General features: G+C 40.0%; 1 pseudogene; it reads right to left on the bottom strand.

The window, feature by feature from the left end:
* Positions 1-15117: 15117 nt before the first annotated feature.
* The window catches only part of LOC121032725 (60S ribosomal protein L27a-like), a 32441-nt pseudogene continuing 24171 nt past the window's right edge, over positions 15118-23387 (bottom strand).

The following is a 23387-nucleotide window of genomic DNA, read 5'->3' as shown; positions in this document are numbered from 1 at the left end:
TTTTACCTCTCGGAGAATATTAATACAAGTAGCATAATAACCTCCACCAACATTTTTACAGAACCCCTTTCATCATTCCTCCTGTCCCTCAGTCTTTTCAGACTCACAGCTACCACAAAGCTTTACTCTTTGTTTCTCACTTTCAGATTCCCACCAAAACACAACTCTCTTTTTGCTGAAACCCAGTGTTGCTCCCTTGGCAATTGCCCCAATTCTTTCCTTGTCTTTCTTTCATTCACACAACCACAGCCATACTGGTATCTTCTGTCATTTCATCTTTCCTTCCACAAAATAATCCTGTTTACTGCCTCCTTCACAAAACCTCATTTGATGTATTCGACTGAGCAGGGGCTCCCAAGAAATCTAATCCATTCCTAAAACTGACAGCCTTCCTCAAGAAATTCAACCTATTACTTAAATTCTGCACTACAAGGTATGTTCCAGAAACTAATCAGAAGTCACCCTCTTCCTTAGAAAGGGAGAAGAACAAGAGTTAATGGGAGGGGGAAAGCAAGGAATACTTATATGTAAATAATTTTGCTCTTATTACATGACAAATTCTGCAACAGCTGTTCAAATGAATATTAATTATCAGCACAGAGAATAAAATGATACATTGAATGAATGAGGGCTGATTCTTTTGGAGTTAAGAAATGAAATGGAGTCCAGGGGATGTGGCAGGAGGACGAGGTAAAGTTCAGTCGATACAGGAACAAAATTACAGGTAAATTATGATAAAATAATTTGCACACCACTTTTCCCTCCAAGTTTATTTTCCCTTCATTCTTTATATTTAATTACAACCACTCAATATTTCCAACTTTGTTTTCTGATTAATCTGACTTTACTCAATCTGTAAATCATTTCTCACTAGGAAAAAAAAAAAAAAGAAGAGATTAGATCATGAAACTTCCTCTGCTTATTTTACCTCTTCCCAAACCAGTTCTTACTGGGATCTGTTTACATCAAAAGCTTGTAGGAGAAAGGCAGAATAATTGCATAATTTACCTGTGTTTTCTATATCTTGTATTTTGAGATCTCATATCTCTCATATTAAGAGATAACTTAATTAATGAAGTACATGCATTTAATTTTGGGACTATGGAGGCATGATGTCTTCATGGCTGCAGGTGTATAATCTTTGCAGTTAAGGTGCCAATTTTGTAGGAATTTCTGACTGAGTTTTATTGGAATCTGACTTCAGTGAATTCCTACATTGACAATACCAGAAGTCTTCAGCTGGGACTTAATTAATTTATTCATGCATACAATCATCAAACGAGTATTAAAGAGTTCTTACAGATATATTGAATTTGTTGGACTCAATATAGTGACAGCAGATGATAGTTTCCCCATGGCCCATTTCTTTCTTTCTTTCTTTTTTTTTTAATTGAAGTATAATTAACACACAGTGTTATATTAGTTTCAGCGTATTGCTTCAATAATTCTATACATTACTCAGTGCTCACCACCGTAAGTGTAGTCACCATCTGTCACCAAACAACATTATTATAATATGATTGTCTATATTCCCTATGCTGTACTTTTCGTCGCCACCACTTATTTATTTTAAAATTGGAATTTTGTACCTCTTAATCCTCTTTATCTGTTTCACTCATTTCCCCCCCACCTTCCCTCTGGCAACCACCAGTTTGTTCTCTGTATTTAAGAGTCTGTTTTGTTTGTGTGTTTTGTGTTTTAGATTCCACCTATTTCAACCCTACTGGTAGACTAGAGATGTCCTACCCAATGGATAAAATGCTGGGGAAGTCGTATAGATTTTCTAGTTACTCTGAGATAAAAAGAAAAAGAAAAGGTCTCCTATTGTCTTCTGAACCAAGAACAATACCCTTCTACTAATCAGTGTGTTTGGCTCATTGTCATAGTTAAAACTCTGAATTCTTAACTCATTTGGTTTCCTCTCTTACCTCAGCTTACTACTACTTTGGACCTGGAAACGTACAATGCTTGCTTGCCATGGTTCCTGGTGCCCCCAAAATGAGTTTAAAGGAGACAAGAAGAAGGGTGCATTCTGGTCTTGGGGCTTCTTTTGCCTTTGTGTTTTTTCCAAGATTTCTTTGATGAGCAACCCCAATTGAAAGTCTCCACAATGTGGTTTATATCTCTCTTCTGGTTTGCTGTTTATGACATCCTAGTTCAGTCTACCTCACATAGACTTTTCTTCACTGGGGTGTCAGAGGCCCTCCAAGATTCCACTTTGCTCTTGAGAAACAACTTACATATATTCTTGTCCTGCCATCTGTGAAACTGCAGTTTACTCCTAGTGCAGCCCACTAGTTCTCTCCTCTTGGCCACACAGTGGCAGTGGCAGTGCATCATCTGTTTTGTAACTATCAGGCATGTGTCAGGTTTCACACCTCAGGTGCCCCCCAAACTCCAGAGGACACATACATACAACATTTTTAAGGTGGCTCCCGTAAAGCTCTTCTCTTTTTTCTTGAGGTGAAGGTGAGGGGGAAGCGTCTGCTTCTGTCAGTCCCACTGCTCTCTAAAAACTCACTCCAAAGAGCAGACTATCTCCTGGCTGAGGCTGGAGGTCATCACATGTTGGGGAATGCAGTGTGTGTGAGGGACAGGATCCGATTCCCTACGCGTGGTTTGCAGGAGCGTCCGGCACTGTGCATTGCGGCTCTTGTCACTTACTGTTTCCTTCTAAGCTCTAGACTTGCCAGGGGGAAGTCAGACTAATCTGAAATAGGGTGACTTGCATTTGGACACCCTTTTTATTTACGTCTATTTGTGCCAGGCACTCCGTCACACACTGGAGGCACACGTAGCGTGAGCCTCAACTTCCGCTTCTCAGAACTTTTCATTTTAATTGTATGTAAGTGATAAGTCATTGAAGTCTACTCCTGAAACCAATATTGCACTGTATGTTGAGTAACTAATATTTAAATTAAAAAAAAAAAAAAGGCATTTGAGGCAGCCATCCAAACAGATCATAAAAATACAAGTCAAGGGGCGCCTGGGTGGCGCAGTCGGTTGGGCGTCCGACTTCAGCCAGGTCACGATCTCGCGGTCCGTGAGTTCGAGCCCCGCGTCGGGCTCTGGGCTGATGGCTCAGAGCCTGGAGCCTGTTTCCGATTCTGTGTCTCCCTCTCTCTCTCCCCTCCCCCGTTCATGCTCTGTCTCTCTCTGTCTCAAAAATAAATAAACGTTAAAAAAAAAATTAAAAAAAAATATAAGTCAAAACAACTGAATTCTGGGGTGTTAGACACTTCTTTAGTGGTATGTTCTGTCTCCTCAGCCCCGTTTCTGACTTTGGGCCCGGCTGCATCAACCAGCACTGTGGAGGCTTTGACCAGCTTTGTGCAGGTGCGACTTGGCACTGCCTCCCTGGGGACCACCCCTATACCTGTCCTGGTTTCTCTGATGCTTTTAGGAACCTGCTCGATACAAGAGAGTGCTCAACAGGAGGAGTACATTCTGTGGAGCTATCCTTGACCAGTGGAGGATGAGAGCCAATGGATAAATGTTACACCTCTCCTCCTTCTGGCAGATAGTTCATTCAGCTACTCAGGAGGTTCCTTGGGGGTGAGCATTCTGCCCCTACGGTGTAGACAACTTGATATACAGCCTTATATGGTCTACGTTCCTTCCCAGCTTTTTTTTTTTTTTTCCTGGACCCTCATCTAAAGCCCATGCACTTAAGCCTTTGTCTCAAGCTCTGATGCCAGGGAAACCCCAGCTGAGAAAACTAAGGGAATAGAGAGTACGGGAGGAACAACCCATGTTAGAAAGTAAGGTATAACTTGGACATAAGTAATTGCATGACCAGAAATCTTTATACACAGGTTCACTAATGAGTTAACCTGTAGCTGTGCAGGACTGGCTACATAATTTTTGAGGCCAGTGAAAAATGGAAAGGTGGGGCCGTTTTATAGGAATTATTAAAAATGCCAAGATGGTGACAGCAGAGCATTAAACCAAGCTTGAGCTCTTTAAAACCTGTGCAATTGCAAGGTCACTTACTCTTGAAACCTGCTCTGAATGCCTACATGAGTTTCCATTATAACTCCAATGCCAACTCATTAGGAACTAGTAAAACATGTATGGTTACTTCTTCCTTATTGGTCTACTTCGTCTGACCAAATTGTGTTTTTAGGAAATTCCATTCTGTCTTCCCAGGGAGTGCTGCAATTCACTTGTGTACAAGCTGTGGCAGTGTGTTGTTTAAATGAGCTCAGACTCCCTGCCCTACCCTGTGGCCAGAAATTTTTGCTGTTGTTTTTCTTTCTAAGACTACTACCTTTTAAATTTCTTTTGAATGTCTGCTAAATACAAATCCCTAGGCTAGGAAGAGGGGATAAAAAGATTCTGTACTCAAGGAGCTTATGGAGTAGTAAAAAAAGAAAGAAGAAAGAAAGAAAGAAAGAAAGAAAGAAAGAAAGAAAGAAAAGTAATTGGAACTGTAAGAAGTATTCATAGAGAAATATGCACGGGGGACCACATGGGAACTACCTGAGCTAAGGACCAATGAATGAAAAGGGAAAAGTGTGAACAGTAAGGGGAGCTTTCTTGAGGGTCTGTCTGGTGGCTGATAAGTTTTGAAGGTGAACTTGAAATCATTCATCCTGTGAAGAGGTTAGGAATCATTCATCCTGTGAAGAGGTTAGTCATTACAAGTGATGGAAAAGTTATGCAAATGGAAGTTGGAATAAATGTGTGGAATCCATTAGGTTCTAGCAGTGGGGATAGAGATAGAATGTCAGCTAGAGTGTGCATTAGAGACAGAAATGTGAGGACTCTTAGAGGCCATGCTGAAAATACATAACTTTGTCCCATAGACCATAGAAACTTAAGCTGGGGAATGACAAGATTAAATTTGTATTTTAGAATAATTATTGCAGTGGCAATGATGAGAATGGATTGGAAAGAGTAGGACAAGACAAAAGGAAATTCTTTTGTACTCTATTAAAATAGAGAAGGTAAGAATGTGATTAAAAAAAAGACAAACGCTCTGCTCCCCAAACTAAGGTAGGGGCAGTGTTTATGGAAAGGGTACATATTTGAAGACTCTTAAGGAGATAGAATGGATAACACTCTGAAATATCGGACATGGGGAGTGTCCATGGTTGGGTGCCCATAGAGCAGAGCCTGAGATAGGGTGTCAGGTGTTTATGCTTTAAGACAATGAGTGCTTTCAAGCAGAACAGAGGGAACAGGGGAAAGAGTCCAGCAAAGACGTGGTCTCATGTGAAGTCAAGGTTTGGCCTGTCCTTAAGAGGAGGACTCTTGGTACATAAACTACACCACAGCATTGAGGTAAGAGAGGTGGCTTTTTACTTACTCTGTAATGGTCAATATTGGGCCGTGAGCCACTCTGGAATGACTAAGTTCACTAAGAGGTGGCTTTCTTCAACTAAGGACAATTTTCCAGAGAAAGGTGGCAGCTGTGAATTGGAGTGGCCAATAGTCCTAGCAGTTTGGGGATGGACACAGTGTTAGTAAAGGGGATTTGGGCAGGGCACATAGTGTTAACTACAGTTGTATAGATGATGACTTGTAGAGTTCCTTCTTGGACAACTGAGTGAATGTTGGTGGCATTTCTTTTTTTTTTTTTAATTTTTTTTTTTTCAATGTTTATTTATTTTTGGGACAGAGAGAGACAGAGCATGAACGGGCGAGGGGCAGAGAGAGAGGGAGACACAGAATCGGAAACAGGCTCCAGGCTCTGAGCCATCAGCCCAGAGCCCGACGCGGGGCTCGAACTCACGGACCGCGAGATCGTGACCTGGCTGAAGTCGGACGCTTAACCGACTGCGCCACCCAGGCGCCCCGTTGGTGGCATTTCTTAACACAAGGAGGAAGGTCAAGGAGAGGAAGATTTAGCTTTACACATGTTATTTTACAGATCATCCAGTTGGAGATATTTAGTTGGTTGTGGCCTATATGGATCTGGGATGGAAGATAGATTTCACAGTTATCTGTGGGAAGTTCATAGTGGAAGTCATGGGTAAATTTACCTCGGAAGATTTTTATGCAGTCAAATGGAGTAAAGATTTTATGGAAGAAACCCGAAATTATGTGTGAGCATGCAAAAGTGGCCTCCAAAGGAGAATGAGAAGTAGTAACCGTTGGCAGAGTCAGGCAATGGTGTCACAGAAACAGAAGGGAATTGCAAGAAGGTGGGCACAATCAACAGTGCAGGTTGTTTTGAAAACAATCAAGTAAAATTAAGATAATGAGTATTTTGGATTTACAACAAGGAGATTCTTTTTATTCAGCACATTCTGTTCAATGCTGATTTATTTGGCTTCTATTTGTTCTTGCACTGATAAGAGTATGGTAGGAGAAATTTTCTGTGTTCATCCTTAAACTGCTCATACATTGCTCATACATGTCATTGCATTATACTTTTATAGACTAATGTTCCCTTCTAATACCAATGCTTTGTACCATCTTGCAAGGCTGCATATTTTTGACCAAATAATTCCTACTGGACAGGCCCAGAATTCTTTTCCAGAAACTGAGTCATCACCACATAAGAGACTTTAAACTTGTCACAAATTCCTTTTTTTTTTTTTTTTATCCTGATGATACTGATCTATTGTCACGTGTCAACTATCAATGCATTTTTATCTGTTTGTTTGTACATCAGGAAACAAACATCTCCTCTTGGTTAATTTTCTTCTTTTTTCACTTCACCAGAACTATGATTCAAGATCATTTTCTAGTATCTCAGTCACCATTAACCCTTTGCCTCTTTCTTCCACATTATGTGAGGTCAAAAGGTACATCAGCATCTAATGTCAGCAGCAAAGTTGTACTTAGAGTCTGCATTTTCTACAAATATATCATTTGTAGAAATGAAGGCATTCCATGCCTTATGAGAAATCCATCTGTCTAGCCCCAAAATGCTTACATAATTTCATAGAATGCTTTTAAAAAGAAATTCAAAATTAATTTTTGAAAATTAAGGCAATAAAGATACCTTGTTAGAATAGCTGGTACTGTGTTCTGCCTTACTTGTGATTCCTTAGGAAATAGTGATTTAACCAGAGTATGTGGCTATCACTGTGCTAACTTTGAGTAAAAGAAAATTTATATAATCTATATATTTTCTTTGAAGAGAAAAATATATACTATTGAACTGTTTAAATATCAAAATCATATAGAACAAATCATAATCAAATTGGCAGTACATATAATAACTGTAGTTAGAATTAAAACTATCAGTAAAGCCAAGCTTTTAGGTGGGAGAAGTGCCCATTACTAATTAGAGATAAGTGCCATAACTTTATCTATGCCTCACAAAGAAATGCCACATGGCCTTTTCTTAGACAGTCTGTTCACCTTATATGAAGGCATTAGTTGGTTGTGGCAAATAAAACATCCCCAAGGTTAGTGATGTTGGTATTGAGGTTTTAGTTAGGTTTCGATGTTTTTATTCAAGCTCTGTCTTGTCATTTTCCAATCTGTTTGGCAACAGTGTGTAGGAAGCAATAAAGCATGTTTTTCTTCACCAGGCCTAGTGACCCAAGGTGTTACTGTGACAAGTAGATTCTGATTCTGTAGGGAGGAAATGCATTTCACACCCCCCAAATCTATTTACTTAGTAGAGATTCTTCTGGCAGTATTCTACAATTTCAACTCACTTCTATGTAGGTGCTTACGCTGTTTAGCAGGGGATCAACAGATAAATTATAACTTACATTGTTGAAAATGTTTTTGTCCTCATTCACTAAAACTTGAAGGAAATAAGATCTTAACTACTTCACTTGCTACCGTTCTTTTGGGAAATCTAATTGGTTGTTTGATGTCCAGAGGACTTTTGGAAAGATACATGAAAGGCCCAAAATGATTGAGAATAAAAAGCTATTTTATGTTTGATGGTTGAGTCTGTGTCAAATGAAACAACTTTTTATGCTTCCTTTTTGGGCATCTAGTATGAGAGATATAGAAACGTAACACTGTTCTGAAACATTGTCCAATCACGTCCTAATTGGAAATGCAAAATTAATGAATATCAAAGAGTAACAAGTAATAAAAGATCATATGTTTAGGCAATGCAACTGATTTTGATTAATCTTACTTTCCTCAGAAAAAAAGTAGTCTATATATTTATAACTATGTTTTGTATATAAATTCACCAGAATTCAGAGATCAGTTGGGTCTGCAGTGGGCAGGGGAAGTCTGGGTGAAGGGATCAAGAAGATAACCTCTCTTAGATGGGGAGGGTGATAGAGGATGAGGTATTCCAAGCTAAGGAAGCCACAGGAGCAAAGGCACGATCTAGAAGTAAGCAAAACCTGTATATAAAATGGGGAGCAGAGCCAGGTGACTAAAGCAGACTGCTTATTTTAGATTCCCAGGAAGGAGATCAAGGCGGGAGGACAGATTAGGAGGGGCCATGGTCACATTTAGATGGATTCATGAGTCCGTGTGTTTACATCTTACACACTGAAGAGGCATTGAGAGTTACTGAGCACGGGTGTGGCCTGCTGAAATCTGTTTCAGGAGAAGGCCTTAGGCCACCTAATATGATTGGAAAAGTATAGTTTGGGGCGGTAGGCTTCAAAATGAAGAATGAGTATCCTTGAGTTTCTGTACAAGCTTTTCAAGGGCATAGTGCTAAGGGAATGAATTTCTAAACCCTCAACTTTCATTTTTACTTTTTTCCAAAAACCGATCTGTTGTTGAGATGCCATGTTGGTTCTTAGATCTTATCTCTCCTTTAACCATGACCCCTTTCCCACTTTCAAAAAGAACATTTCTTCTCATCAGCCCAGAGTCTCTCACTAGTGTACAGCTCTGGCCTGGGTAAATCTCCTACATGTCAAACAAGGAAGCAATCCTAAATACTGTTGTGGATAGTAAGAAAAAGAGAGCCCTAATGAAGAAGCTGGTAATAAATCCTTTACAAGACAAGTGGTTGCCAATGTATTTCTTTTAACAAACTGTAAAGAAGAACCCAAGCAGGCTGACACTTGATTATTAATTTTGATTTTGATAAGGTGTGATTTTTTTTTACATAAAACTTGGAGGTAGTTTAAATAATTGAGTGATGCTACTACAGGGGAAAAAAAGACTTTTATTCCCGACTGTTTATTTATTTGAACAAGACTGCCAAATACTCACTTCCACATGTAAGTAAAATGAATAGTGTTGCTACAGAACTGCGTCGTATTCTAGCGATAATTATTATGATGCATGAACTAATGTTTTTAAAAGTTTTGTCTCTTTTACTAAGTTATATATTTCTGTTAATACTCAACATCGCATACTTACCACTTATCAAAATATCAGATGCTTTTATGTTGGTTTGACTAATTATATAATAATTATAAAAATATTAATTTAACTCAAATATTTGGATCTTATGATTCTGGAAAATAGAAATGTATGGATGGGTTATCAAGTATAAATCTTTGTGCATAAAAATACATTATAATAGGGGCGCCTGGGTGGCGCAGTCGGTTAAGCGTCCGACTTCAGCCAGGTGACGATCTCGCGGTCTGTGAGTTCAAGCCCCGCGTCGGGCTCTGGGCTGATGGCTCAGAGCCTGGAGCCTGTTTCCGATTCTGTGTCTCCCTCTCTCTCTGCCCCTCCCCCGTTCATGCTCTGTCTCTCTCTGTCCCAAAAATAAATAAAAACGTTGAAAAAAAAAATTAAAAAAAAATACATTATAATATATTGTAGGATAAAATTCTGCAGTGAAATGGAATGTGAATATGAATTCAAGGAGAAGAGGAATGATGTAAAAAAGTTTGGTCATGTATTTTTATTTATTTATTTATTTATTTTTTTGAAATTCTTTTTTTTTTTCTTTAACGTTTATTTATTTTTGAGATAGAGAGAGACAGAGTATGAACGGAGGAGGGGCAGAGAGAGAGGGAGACACAGAATCTGAAACAGGCTCCAGGCTCTGAGCTGTCAGCACAGAGCCCGACGCGGGGCTCGAACTCATGGACTGCGAGATCATGACCTGAGCCGAAGTCGGACGCTTAACCGACTGAGCCACCCAGGTGCCCCTGGTTATGTATTTTTAAAACAGATGTTGAAGGGTATCAGCTTGTTCTGGTAACTTTCCATTAGGTATATTGAAATGCGCTCCGTAACAGTTTTCCTGAAACAAGTCAATATTTATTTACAAGATGCCAGAAATTACATCCTTTGCAACTACCTAAAGATCTGTTGAAAAACTTTAGATGTCAAAAATGTGAAGTGCTGTAAATCTTTAAAAAATTATTTTTGGAAGAACGTGAGTAAAATATTTGGAGAGGCTTGTCCTAAACATGCATTTGCATATCACACACATTGTTTGTTTTTACTTAGCTTCTTTTCCATTATTAAAAATAGGAAGATTTTCTGGGTCGCCTGGTGGCTCAGTTGGTTGAGTGTCCGACTCCGGCTCAGGTCATGATCTCGCAGTTCCTGAGTTCGAGCCCCACGTTGGGCTCGCTGCTGTCAGCCTGTCAGCACAGAGCCCGCTCCAGATTCTCTGTCCCCCTTTGTCTGCCCCTCCTCTACTTGTGCTTTCTCCAAAATAAATTAATATTTTATAAACATAATACGATTTTGTAAAAATACCCATATTTACTTCCTGCAGAAGACTAAGAAAATATCAATAGTTGTGCTGGGTGGGAACAGAGGAAGACGACTGGTGGAGCTAGAGCCCGCTAAATGCCCCTTAGTCCCCCCTCTTAGAGATCAACAGAGGCATGGGGATGACAGGGAAACAGAGGCCCTGAGCCAGGGGCACACGGGGTCTGTAGTGACTATTTCTGTGCTTATCATTGTTTCCAGTTATTTGTTATTCCATGGATTTATCTTTTATCTCCCAAAAGAAATGACTCAATTTTTGAGAGCCGGGTCTTTGTCTTATATTCTTTTTTTACTCTTCGTAAACAGCTACTGTAGTCCCTGGCACTCAATAGTATACAACATACCCTCTGTTCACATCTCTCCTCATTTCATTAAGAGAATTTAAATTGGTAATTGATAGAGAGGTTAAAGGAGATGATAGGGTCCAAAAATAATACCCTGATCTTGAACAAGCACACTGAAGATAATGATCGTGCTGTGAAAAGAGAGAGGCATGGGCCGAAGAGCTTATTGGGGAATATTGAATTTACAGTGAGCTTGGGGTCAGCACTGCTGCCAGCAGATAGAGAGCTCTCAGCAAGTTGAAAAAGGTGCCTTCTCTAGGTTGGGGTCCATTAATTACATCTTCAGGTGAAGAAAAAAGCACCCTTTCTTCAGGTATATGCAGCCCATGTCAAGGCCCAAATTTAGTGAGAAGAGTCATCTTCTTCCCCTTCTTGATCAAGGGTCTTTGGGCAGTGCACTGACTGCACAGCTGTGTTTGCACTTCTGCGTGAACTAGGTCATTGATCGGTAACACCAATTTATTGGTAGATATTTACTTTATTCAAAACCAGAAAACTTTATTCTGGCAAAAAAATACATCAAGTTGTACCATAACTTTAGATAGTATTATATATAAGGGTTTCCTGCTGAATTCATGTTAACTTTTGCATTCAATTCCAGTAAGCTCTAGTTGACAAGTTAGGGGACTTCATAGACATGCCTGCTTCCAAATAGATATAGTATATATTTTATCACCCTGCCACAAACGTCTCTTCCCCCTTTCTCTTGCTATGCCTAAAATTCACAATATCAGACCAAATCAGTTTGTATTTGACAAAGGCCGGGGTATTACCTACAGAAGGCCATGATTAAACACCACATATTTTATCAGGAAAAGAGAGAAGATACCATGAATTAGTTTATTTATCTGTGAAAGGATTGTCCTTTAGGGAGTTTGATCCTGAGCAATGGAGAAAAAGCATTTATTCACTTATCTGTTCATTCAGCCAGCACACTATATTCTATATTTTAGGCACTGTCATTGGTATCTCTGTCTCTCTCTGCCTCTCTCTCTGTCTCTCTCTATCTCTCTCTCTCTCTCACACACACACACACACACACACACACAAGCAAAACCTTCTCTCCCCTCTCAAGGCACTGGGTCTGGTGAAAGAGAAAAACAGATGCACACAGATACAATACAGTTTGTATATGTCCTTCACAGAGGACATACTGTATGCACCAAATATTGCAACATTGGGTAAATGCAAGAATGGTCAGTTCTGCTAGGTGAGGAAGGCATCACTAAGAAAGCATTATCTGGGTTTGCCAAGGACTCAGTGTTTGTGTCCCCTCTAAATTCATACATTGAAGCTCTGACCCCCAAGATGATGGTATTTGGAGATGCGGTCTTTGGAGGTAATTAAGGTTAGATTACCTCATGAAGGTAGGGCCTTCCTGATGGAGTTAGATATCTCTTTCTCCCTCTCTTTCTCTCTCGGTGGCTCTCTCCCCTCCCCCCCGATGTCTCTCTCTCCCTCCCCCTCTCTCTCGGTGGCTCTCTCTCTCTCTCTCTCTCTGTCTGTCTGCCTGTCTCTCTCTCTCTCTCCACATGCACGCACAGAGGCAAGACCATGTGAATGGGTCTCAAGGAGGGGACCATCAACAAGTCAGGAAGAGAGCTCCCACCAGAACCTGACTGGGCTGGCATCCTGATCTCATACTTGCAGCCTCCAGAACTGTGAGAAAGAAATGCTTGTTGTTTAAGTTGTCCAGCCTACAGCATTTTGTCAGAGCAGCTAGAGCTGACTCAGCCCAAGCTGACAACTACATGGGAGTTTTCTCATGGACCCTGGGCTGGATATCTTCCATCTGACCCTCTGGAACCACTTTCCATTCTTCTCTGTCTTTCTCTTAGCTCCACAAAACCCACCTGCATGGGCTCCATCTGTAGGTCTCCCTTGTGTCCTAACTTCCTGTTGGTGAGCTCTGGAAGGAGATGTGATGGAGGGCAGAGAGTGCAGTGGTGGTATTTATTCCATAGGCTTCTGCCTGGCAAGGTTCCCTCTGGCCACCTATCTCTTAAATACAGGCCACTGCTCCTTTCAAGGTGGCCGTTCTCCAGGACTCTCTCATTCTGTCTTCCATTTACTGCTCCCTGGTTTTGTCTCTTTGGGTCTAGGGACAGTAACCTAAGCCACACCATCCTTAGCCCCAGGGAACTGCATTATCTTTGGGTTTATCTACACCCTTGCCACAAGTTTGTAAATAGTCCCTTTATTAAACCCTACTCAGAGTATCTTAATTTGAGTGCACCATCTGTTGTCTGCTGGGACCCTGACTGATACAGACTGTAAATTGTATGAGGATGCATTTGTCTAACTCACCCAATAAATGTTAGCTATTTTTAATATTGCATTGTGATAATATTTTGAAATTTAAGCAACATTTTTCTTTCAAGATTGCCTATTATCACTCTACTTTTCCAAACTGGAGCAGGTAGGTTGTTGATTTCACCGTTTCTATGAAAAATTTGTTACAGCTATAAGCAGAAAAAAATCTGTGGGGTGTAAAATGAATAGACTCCAAAGGACTTAAGATTTGGGAAAAACTCCCCCAAGTCAGACTAGATGGAGTCATGGAGTCTCAGCTGGAGGATCCCTCAGAAGGGACCTTGTACTTTTCCTCCACTCCCACCACCAAGAGGTGTGGGAGAGGGAGGCCGAAGCCTCTGCAGAGGACCTGGGGTTTCCACATGCAGACACGATTATACTCAGGGAGATGGCAGGACTCCAGACAAGAAATCATTGTCTGGGAGGTCGAGGCGGAAATGTCAGAGACTGTCTCCAGAGTTATAGAGTGAGACAAGTTTTGACTGGCCAAGAAGGGCATAGAAATAACAAGGAAGGTTCCCAGAAGTGCCTACCAATGACCAAAGGCTAGATGAAGGGATGCGAGCTTGGATTGATGAACATCACTGAATCCCCTTGTGCTAGACGAATGTCTCGGAACTTAGACATGGCCCCCCGGAGATGGTAAGAGGAAGGTGGATTCGTGAATTGATGGATAGTAAGTTTCCACTCCCCAGAGGAAAGGAGCTCAAAATAAAAAGCTATCTTAGGTTGTAATAAAATAAGGCTTATTGCTTGCATGCCCAAGATTGTGGGCACAGAGTCACTCCTGCTACATATTATTATTGCTCCTATTAATAAAGTGAGCAGGGATGGGGAGTCCTGAGAGAGTCGAACTCCACCTGGGAACTGCCAGCATGTGGAGTAGGATGTGGGCTTAGTAGATGCGGGTAGAGCTGCAAGCAGAGGGTTGCTTTATGAATGATGACCGTTTGCCAAGCGACTGATATGGGGGAGATCCTCTGCTCATCAGTATAGATTCATTATTGCACTTAATGCTCCCCCCAGATCCTCATTTTATAGGGAGAAGTTGAAGCTAAAAGCAATGGCTAAGTGCCCAAGTCCCGTGGCTGGCCAGTGGAAGAGCCAGGCTGTAAGCTCCAGAGAGCACAATTCTAAACCTCAAGCTCTCAGCCCCTGCCCTAACCTCCCCTTTCAGGACAGAACATGCAGCCATGCCCCAGCCTTGGGATTTTATGAAGTAGATAATGCAAAGGAAAAGACCTACAGAGTTGGTGCTATGATGAGATTGGTGCTTTAAAAAGAACATTCTGTTAATAGTGTGGAGAAAAACAGCAGAGGTGCAGACCTGGAGGCAGGAAGACCAATTTCCAGGCTTTGCAGTGGGCCAGGTGAGCGGTGCCAGGTCACGAAAGGTCAGGAATGAAGGGAATGACAGAAGGAACAGAAGGTATGTGGCCGGCCAACGTGACTGTTGAGATGACTTCCTGTTATAGACGAAGAAGATGAAAGCCATCACCAGCTTCCTGGCACGTGTAATTGCAGGGGTGACAGCTTTGCACTTGTTTGCCAGTAATAAGTACCATGAAAAATATGTACCTGTAGTGTGATATGATAAAGGAGGCTGAAATTGCCCCTTGAGACTTCAAGGAAGAGGTGACCTTTGAGGTGGGACGTGGAGTAAGGTTAGAATTGGCCCTTCCATGGATGAGAAAGGGGCAAGGAAGAAGACAAGAGAGATAGTGGGGGAAGAGAGACAGATTCGTCAGATTTATTTCCTGGTGTGTCTAGTGTAGTTTTTATTCAAACAGACTTTGCACCACAGGTACATATTTATCTATAATTTATTGGTACTTGATTGATTGATTGAAAAGCACCTCTTAGCATTTAATGAACCTCCCTTCACAAGGCTTCAAGCTACCAGGATGCATCTGGCCCCCACTGCCCCTTAATCTTCTCCTCTGTTCTATGGAAGAATCTGGCCTTCACGATGACAGGCTGTCTGGGGAGCTTTTCCTTCCCCAAAACTTTGCAGTAGCCCGATCAGACCACATCAGTGATGGGAGCAGCTCCAGTCTTGTTTTTGACAGCACATACCCGTGTCTGCTCACCGACTAAAGTCCATGCTGTATCAAGGTTGTCAGTTGGGCAGAGCTCTGGTTCCTCTTTACCTGGTAATGCCTCCTACCAACTTTTCCAAAGTGATGTAGGTGATATTTGTCGAAGTTGAATCTTTGGTGGTGGCTGCCACTCGCATTACCCTGGTCTCCTGGCTGCTTCTGGTGATTGCCCATGCGGCCGTGGCTTGGCTTGCGTGGCCCGGCAGTTTCCGAGTCTTCCTCAGTCGATAACTGTATGGGAAAAGGTGCTTGGTGATTAAGGCGAAAGGGAGGTGAGGCAGGAGGTGAACTTGCCCCTCTGTGCCAGGTCTGGAGGCCTGGGTGGGGAGTCAAGGATCTGCTTTGTGGCACATTCAGAAGAGGTGATGTTACAGACTGGCCTGGGGCCATGGGGCCTCATCAAGGCGGCTTCTGAGCGCACAGGCCCGAGTGTCTCAGAGATCCGAACTAGGGGATGCAGCCCCAGCCTCCAGAGTCCATGCTGGCCACCCTACCCTGAGGCCCACCACGCAGAGCCTAGAAGACCTGGCTAAGGTCGGGGGTAGGGAGTTGGGGCGCAAGGTGAGTACAGCTTGTGGTCTGCACCAGCAATGAAGCCGAGGCATGAAAAGCTATTGGTACTTTTAAAATGTAGGTTATGATAAGGTTTGTCAAAAGGAACACTGCAAAGGTGGAAAAGGTCATGTGTGGCTTAGCTGATCCATGTGAGGGTGGTTAGTTTTCCATTTGTTCCAGCATTGTGACTACCAAGTTCCAGTGCAGACCTAAATCTGTAGTGAAACAGGGCGTCTTCTTACAGGAAGATTAGAGATAAGTAGCAATTATGATAGGTACCTTTGAGACTCTTGGATCTAGAGAGATCCAGGGAGGTATTGCAGAATAAATGAGAATTCAGGCCTGGGAATTCTCTTTGTTCCTATTATACCAGTAACATAACAAGTCTCACGTTGACCACCTATTATGTGTCAACGACTGTGTTATTGACTTTATGTACATTAGTTTTGACCCTTTCAACATTCTTGAAAACGAGGTAGTATTCTCATTTTGCAGAAGAGAAAATTGAAGCTCAGAGAGATTTTTCCTTGTTAGTAGACAATGTAGTTGGAATTCAACTCCAGTTCTCCCAAATCAAAATTCTGGCCTTTTTCTTCTGTATTGCATTGTCTCTACATCAGTAAGCTACTGGATACATTCTCTGTGCTGAAATAGGGATAGATAATGTCACAAAAAATGTGAATCTGAAATTATTTTATGATTCTGCAACATTTTTGGTCTGGGAAAAGAGAAACATTCTGTGAAAGCATGAAGCACATGCACTGTTTTTATATTTCCCTTTCCCAAGGCAGGAGACTATACATCTGGTAATAGAGGGAGAAAAAATCCAAAACGTGGAAGGAATGGGAGCATAGAGGCAATGCAGCCCATGTGCCTCGATCTGCTCTGAACTGTTCCAGCTAATGGATTTAGCTCCAAACTTTGATTTTTAACTTTATGCTGTTATGTGAAAGAAGCTGCATTTCTTTTTATTTATTTAGGTTTCCAAAAGTAGAATATTTGGTTATTTTAGGAATTGACAGAAATTCCATAGCGTCTATCATGAACATTCTCCTAGGAGCAGAGACCAAAAATACATGCTTTCAGCAGATTTTGAGCCTTCATTTTGCCTTAGCCTACAAATTCTATAATCCAACAGAACAGTTCTGAATTCTAGGCTCTATTTTTGAGTTTTGACTCTCATCTGGAAATCATTTGTTCTAAACTATATAAAGGAACCTATTTCAAACATAATTTAGGTTCAGTGTATAATTTCGAGTCTAGCTTGCAAAAGCTAGTTAAAGTTTCAACAATAGACTATTGAATTGTACTCTTGCTTTAAAAAAATAGGTATGGGTTGAATGCTTTTATTTATCATAAAAAGACTACTGTAAATGTCATTGTATGGCAATGACAAAAGGGGGCTAATTAATTATATTTTGGATGACTTTTTCTCATAATCCTTGTGACATTACTGTGTGATGGGGACTGTTTGAGGCATAGTATTGGATTGCAACATTTTGTTTCTTGGATCACACCAAGGGTCATGGGGAGTGGATGGGAGCAGCTATCAGGAGACAAAGGGAAGACAAGCTCAGATAGGTCCTAACTGGAAAGCTGAAGGAGTAAGAAGACTTACTTCTCAATTCTTTCTCTTCACGTTTAAAAAAACGTATACATGTCGAATGTTTTTATACATACATGCATATGCACATACACACACGTATATGGACATATATCATGTGATATAGTTTCATTGGGTCACTGTGCCTAAAATGTTAAGGCTTTTTAAAAAAATGAACTACAAATGAACAGAAAGCCCCATTGCACCCACCAAATTTATTTCACAAAATTTCTACAGCATTCCTATTGAACATTTACTTTTTGACAGATATTCCTGCAATCAGTTTTTTAAAATTACATGGAATTCTTGTCTTTAGGTAAATAGCAACAATAAAAAGGTGAGCAGACATATTAACATATCTCTGTGATGTGTGCCTGATAAGGAAACTCCTTCCCAGCAGAGACTGTAAGTCAAAGAGGCGAGAAGCAAAGAGCAAGAGACCTTCAGAATACAAGGCTGGGAAACAAGGAGCTAGCAAAGCCAGGAGGAAATTACTAATGTGTCGTCACAAAACTACTGGGATTGTGTAATTAAGTTGACAAATTCCTGATACTCAGGAGCAAGTCCTCCTCCATATTTAAAAATTCAAATTAAAACACTTGAGCATGTAGTATGTTTAAGCTCAACAGGGAAAGTTTTGCAAAGCTGGTTGGTAATCTTGCTGCTTTGGAAAATAATGAAGTTGAAAAAATTTCTCTCTGTGCTACTTCAACCCATTTGGTATTATCTTTTCAAAATACTCATGCAAATTTGTGTAATCTGTCTGCTATTAAGAGTACATTAGGTTTTCGTACGTTACACGAGAAATGAAGCACATGCCCCCGAGTAAACATCAATAAAAACTGTTCAATTTCTTATGAAGCAAAGATAAATGATCTTAAATTGTCTAAAATATGTCTGTGCAACATAATCTGATATGAGAGAAATCAATAGAAAGGGATTTTGAAGATCAGGGTGTAGTTTTGGTGTTAAAAATTGGCAATAGCCACTATTTCCTGATAATGGACCCAATTTATCTTTCCTGAAATGACAACTAGATACTATTACAGGGCAAAGGGACTTCAGCAAATCTTCTTTAAAATTTGTTGCTTGTGACAAAGTACTTTTTCTATGCAGGAAAAAAGAAAAGAATATTGCTCAAGTGGAATTAATGTCATAGGCTGTGGGATACATATTAATCATTAATCTAATGGAATTAGAGTATGGTCATAATAGTGGATTGATTTGAATTAGAGGCTTTAACAAGTCAATATCTGGGACTGAATGACAACAAATACATACTTGGCTTTGAGCGTTGATGGCAAATTAAAAACAAGGGATGAAAGAAGAGAAGTGGAGGCAGAGGGAGGGTCAGATGCAGATTTGGAGAGTGGAGGGTGGGAGCATAGAGTCTATAGAGTAGAACCATGGGACTCCGGGTGGACTGAAAACAATGGCCAGAAGGGGAAAAAAAAGAAAAAAAAGAAAAAAAAAAGAAAAAAAAAGGAGCAATGTAGGGATTTCTCTTTGGTTTCCCTTTCTTCTATTTTTCCATTTCATGAATCAGTTAATATTCTTTTCACTAACTGTTGTGGTGGTCTGAGTGGCTGGTAGGATTTGCCCGCCTGAAACTATTGATGCATAATACATTATATGGAATAATATTCTTACTGTCCTCTGAGGCTTGAGTTTCATTATCACTGGAGTATTTTGATAACGTTAAGCTACTTGATAGACTCTACACCCACTGCACATGGTTGCATATATCTGTTTGTATATTTACAGAGATAGCTAAGCTTTTAACTCCTAATAAAAGCATTGTCCTATAAATCAAGCTATATTTATTTCTGCTCAAAAGTTATATCTAGCTATATTTATCCTCCATACATTAGCCAAACTAAATATATGCAATTATAAACCATAAATGAAGATTTTGAGTTATAAGAGCCAAATCACAAATATCTATCTTCCTTTGCTCTATTCATATAAGTAACGGTATGTATTTTTCAAAAAATAATACTAGCAGTGAACTTTTTCTGCTGAATGTATGACATTTCCATACTAATGGTAGGTCCAAATCCTGTCTGTGAAAAGTTGGTTACTTACAATACTGTAGTTGATTAGAAAATATCAAAATGTTAGAAAAGAGACTGTTAAAATGATTGGAATTATCAATGTAAGAATGATGTGAGAAGAAATCAGATTGTCATAAATCGGAATAATGTAAAGTTACCAATAAGAAATCAGTAAATCAAAATAAATTAAAGATAAAATAATTTAAATGAGCAAAAATTGGGTCATCAAAATTGTCTTTTTGGTGTTTCGTTATGGTGAATAAAAATAAGCTTTTTCATCACATACATAATGAATTCATTAAAGGAAAGTGTTTTAAATTGTTTATGCTGATGGCTTTGTGTTCATCTACTTAAACTTTTTTGCACGTTGCTTTTAAAAACTCTGAATATTTTAATGTTGATTGGCTCGGTATGGGCTACAGTTATAGTTAAGGGATAAAGTGAAGGAAATATTTCCCAAAGAACAGAAACTCTGTCCTTGACCCATGATAAACCCATAGCTGATGTCAGGATTAAGCTATCAGAAATCAAATCCCAGTTTTGAGGATCTGGAGCCTACCTTCTAGGAAGCCAGTGACCAAGCAAAATAAATGGTTTAAATTAAAAAGAGAAATTTAAAAATTATCAGTTATGGATGAACCCTCTTATCCTTTGTTTCATCTCCCCCACCTACTTTATTGTATGTATTTTCACAGTTTTGTTGATGTTTTTTTATTGATGGTTTAGGATGTTTGGGATGGGGAATTGTGAAGCCAACAATTAAAATTTCTTTCTGGATTTCACAACCAAAAACATTTATGGATGCTCAATGTAACAGTTTTCTCTTCTGTATTTTCATACAAAGTGGCCAATCATCAGGCACTCTAATTATTAAGTTTACTACTGCACAGGGGTGGAACAAGCATTTATTTTGCAGTAAAATGTGCTTTTGAACATGTATTAAAACCCCTTAGCTAGTATGATATTTGGTCCTACTGTCTTTTATTTTTTTTTTTTTATTTTTTTTTTAAACGTTTATTTATTTTTTTGGGACAGAGAGAGACAGAGCACGAACGGGGGAGGGGCAGAGAGAGAGGGAGACACAGAATCAGAAACAGGCTCCAGGCTCTGAGCCATCAGCCCAGAGCCTGACACGGGGCTCGAACTCACGGACCGCGAGATGGTGACCTGGCTGAAGTCGGACGCTTAACCAACTGCGCCACCCAGGCGCCCCGGTCCTACTGTCTTTTAAAAGAGACTCTGCCATTAACTACCCATGGGTCAACCACCAAGTTGAGGACTTTAGTAGGAATCGTTAGTAGGAATTAAAATGTAAATAAGAAAATCTTTTTTAAAATGTTTTTTTTTAATTTATTTTGAGAGAGAGTTAGAGGTGGGAGAGAGGGACAGAGAGAGAGAGGGAGACAGAATCTGAAGCACGCTCCAGGCTCCAAGCTGTCAGCACAGAGCCCCATTGGGCTTGAATTCACGAATTGTGAGATTGTGACCTGAGCCGAAGTAGGCCACTTAACCAACTGAGCAACCTAGGAGCCCCAAGAACATCTTTCTTGTATAAACTAGCATTCATAAAAATGGATTTATTTCTGAAAATGAATTCTAAAGTCACAATCTCTATAAATATTCAGACCCCCCCCCATGGATACTTAATATCACCAACATCGGAGAGTACCCATAGCATACAGTCTCTGAGGTCCCTCAGAGGTTAAGTCCTGATGTGACAGAATGGTGCTTTTCAAGTATTGATGTACATCTGAATCACCAGAAAACTTGTTGAAATGTAGATTTGGATTCAGCTGGTGTGTGGTGGGGATGCGGATGCTGCACGTCTGACTTCCACGCTTTATGTAACACGGGAATAAAGGCATTAATTACAGTTTGGCTGTCCTAATGGAAAGAAGCAGATGAATAATCCAAAATCCATTCATAAGTGACTTTAGAATATTCCTTTGTGCTTATCTGGTAATGAGTTTATATTGCATTTTAAAAATTTAGAACACTTTAATTGAAACTTTCTAAGGAACAATTACAAAGATTTGGGAAACCCTAGAATGTGGCAATGACTCCCTAATATGTTCCTCCTGATTTTTTTTCTTTTTGAGAGAAAAGTTAATCAGTTTACATGCTGCTTCTTGATAATGTAGAGTTGCTTTATTTTTCTCTAGGAGTCTTATCTGTCTGGTTGCTTTTTAGTATACATTTAAATTTCTGTCTTAGGGAAATGTGTGTTGGATTCTTTGTACTTTATAAGCTTTCTTATTGAAGTAATGTTAAAGATGATAGATGGACTCCCAAGGCAACATAGAAAAATTATTTTGTCTAGGTGATATTGAACTATATAAAGCAGGTTCCAGGCTGGGAGAATAGGGAGTTTTGTAGAAGAGGAGCAGGAGGATGAAGAAGAGGAAGAAAACAAAAGGTTGCTACTCTCCTGGGTACAAAGCCATACTTCGATGAAATTTTTAAATGGCAAAGTACACCTTTGACACTGGGCCATTGTCAAATATTCAGCTGTCTTTCCATTTTAGCCCTTTCCTTATGATACCCCATGTTCCATTAATTCAAATTACCTAAGCCCTTATCAGAATGAGTGATGCCCAGGGCCCCATGTAGAGTGCATGGATTGTGCTGTGCACACCTTCAGAGGACAACATTTCCTGGAATTGAGCATGAGGCATGGAATCACCTTAAGAAACTTGCCTGAAGGCAAATTCCTATGCCTATTTCAAACCTGCTGATTTAGGGTCTCTGGGGTGGGGCCCCACACTGTGCATTTCTCTCAAATTCTAGAATGTGATATTACATATGGTATAGTCTGAAGACCACCAGCCTACATTTGCCATGTCATATATGTCTGCTGTATTGCACATAATTGTTATTTTGCTGCCCCACAAATTTAACGTCGAATTTCTCTAACATAGCTTGGTACTGGTAAAGAGATAGATGTATAATATTCTCCAAAAATTGGGATTTTAAAAGAACATTATTAACTGAAATAAAACTCTATTGGCAGAATTTTAGCCATTATGAGAGAGAGAAAGGGTTTCTAAGATAAGTATAGTTAGGAAGGAAAGAGATATGTTGGGCATAGGTACAACCACATGGACAGGATTTAAAAAAAAAATTTTTTTAACGTGTATTCATTGTTGGGAGACAAGAGTGAGCAGGAGAGGGGTAGAGAGAGAGGGAGACACAGTATATGAAGCAGGCTGCAGGCTCTGAGCTGTCAGTACAGATCCCGATGCTGGGCTCAAACCCACAAACCCTGAGATCATGACCTGAGCTCAAGTTGGGGGGCTTAACTGACTGAGCCACCCAGGCACCCCCACATGGACAGGATTTTTATAACTGAGATTCTCCACTCAAGTAAAATCTTCAAAGATCTTATTTTCTTGTGGGAAAAGAAAATTTGATGTTTCTTTTGAGAAAAGTTCCCCTCTTCCTTATGAACCTAAAGATTCCCAAATAGTTACAAGCCCTCCCATCCACACACCATCATGTATAGTTATCTTTGTAGTGATGAGGCAGGTTCTGTAGGTGATAGAAATTTGGGGCAGAAACTGCCATTTTTGTGTGTGGATAATTTGTAAATCGTGATGGTACATGAGCTTTGTGGTTTCATGATATTTTCTAGATTACTAAAACAAGGTCAGGGAGGAAGTAGCAATTACCTTGTTCCACAAATATCCACTTCTGAGTCTTTCGCATGGAACCAGTCAACAAAATAGTTGATGAAATTAAGAAGATAATCTGGCTAATTAATTACAGCCTCCCTTTCTCTTTTCTTTTCTTTTCTTTTCTTTTCTTTTCTTTCTTTCTTTCTTTCTTTCTTTCTTTCTTTCTTTCTTTCTTT

Source organism: Herpailurus yagouaroundi, unplaced genomic scaffold, assembly GCF_014898765.1.
Source record: "Herpailurus yagouaroundi ecotype Mexico unplaced genomic scaffold, PumYag 142, whole genome shotgun sequence".
In the NCBI taxonomy this organism is placed as follows: domain Eukaryota; kingdom Metazoa; phylum Chordata; class Mammalia; order Carnivora; family Felidae; genus Herpailurus; species Herpailurus yagouaroundi.
The sequence above is the reverse complement of the archived record's forward strand: the minus strand, read 5'-3'. Positions and strand labels throughout refer to the sequence as shown.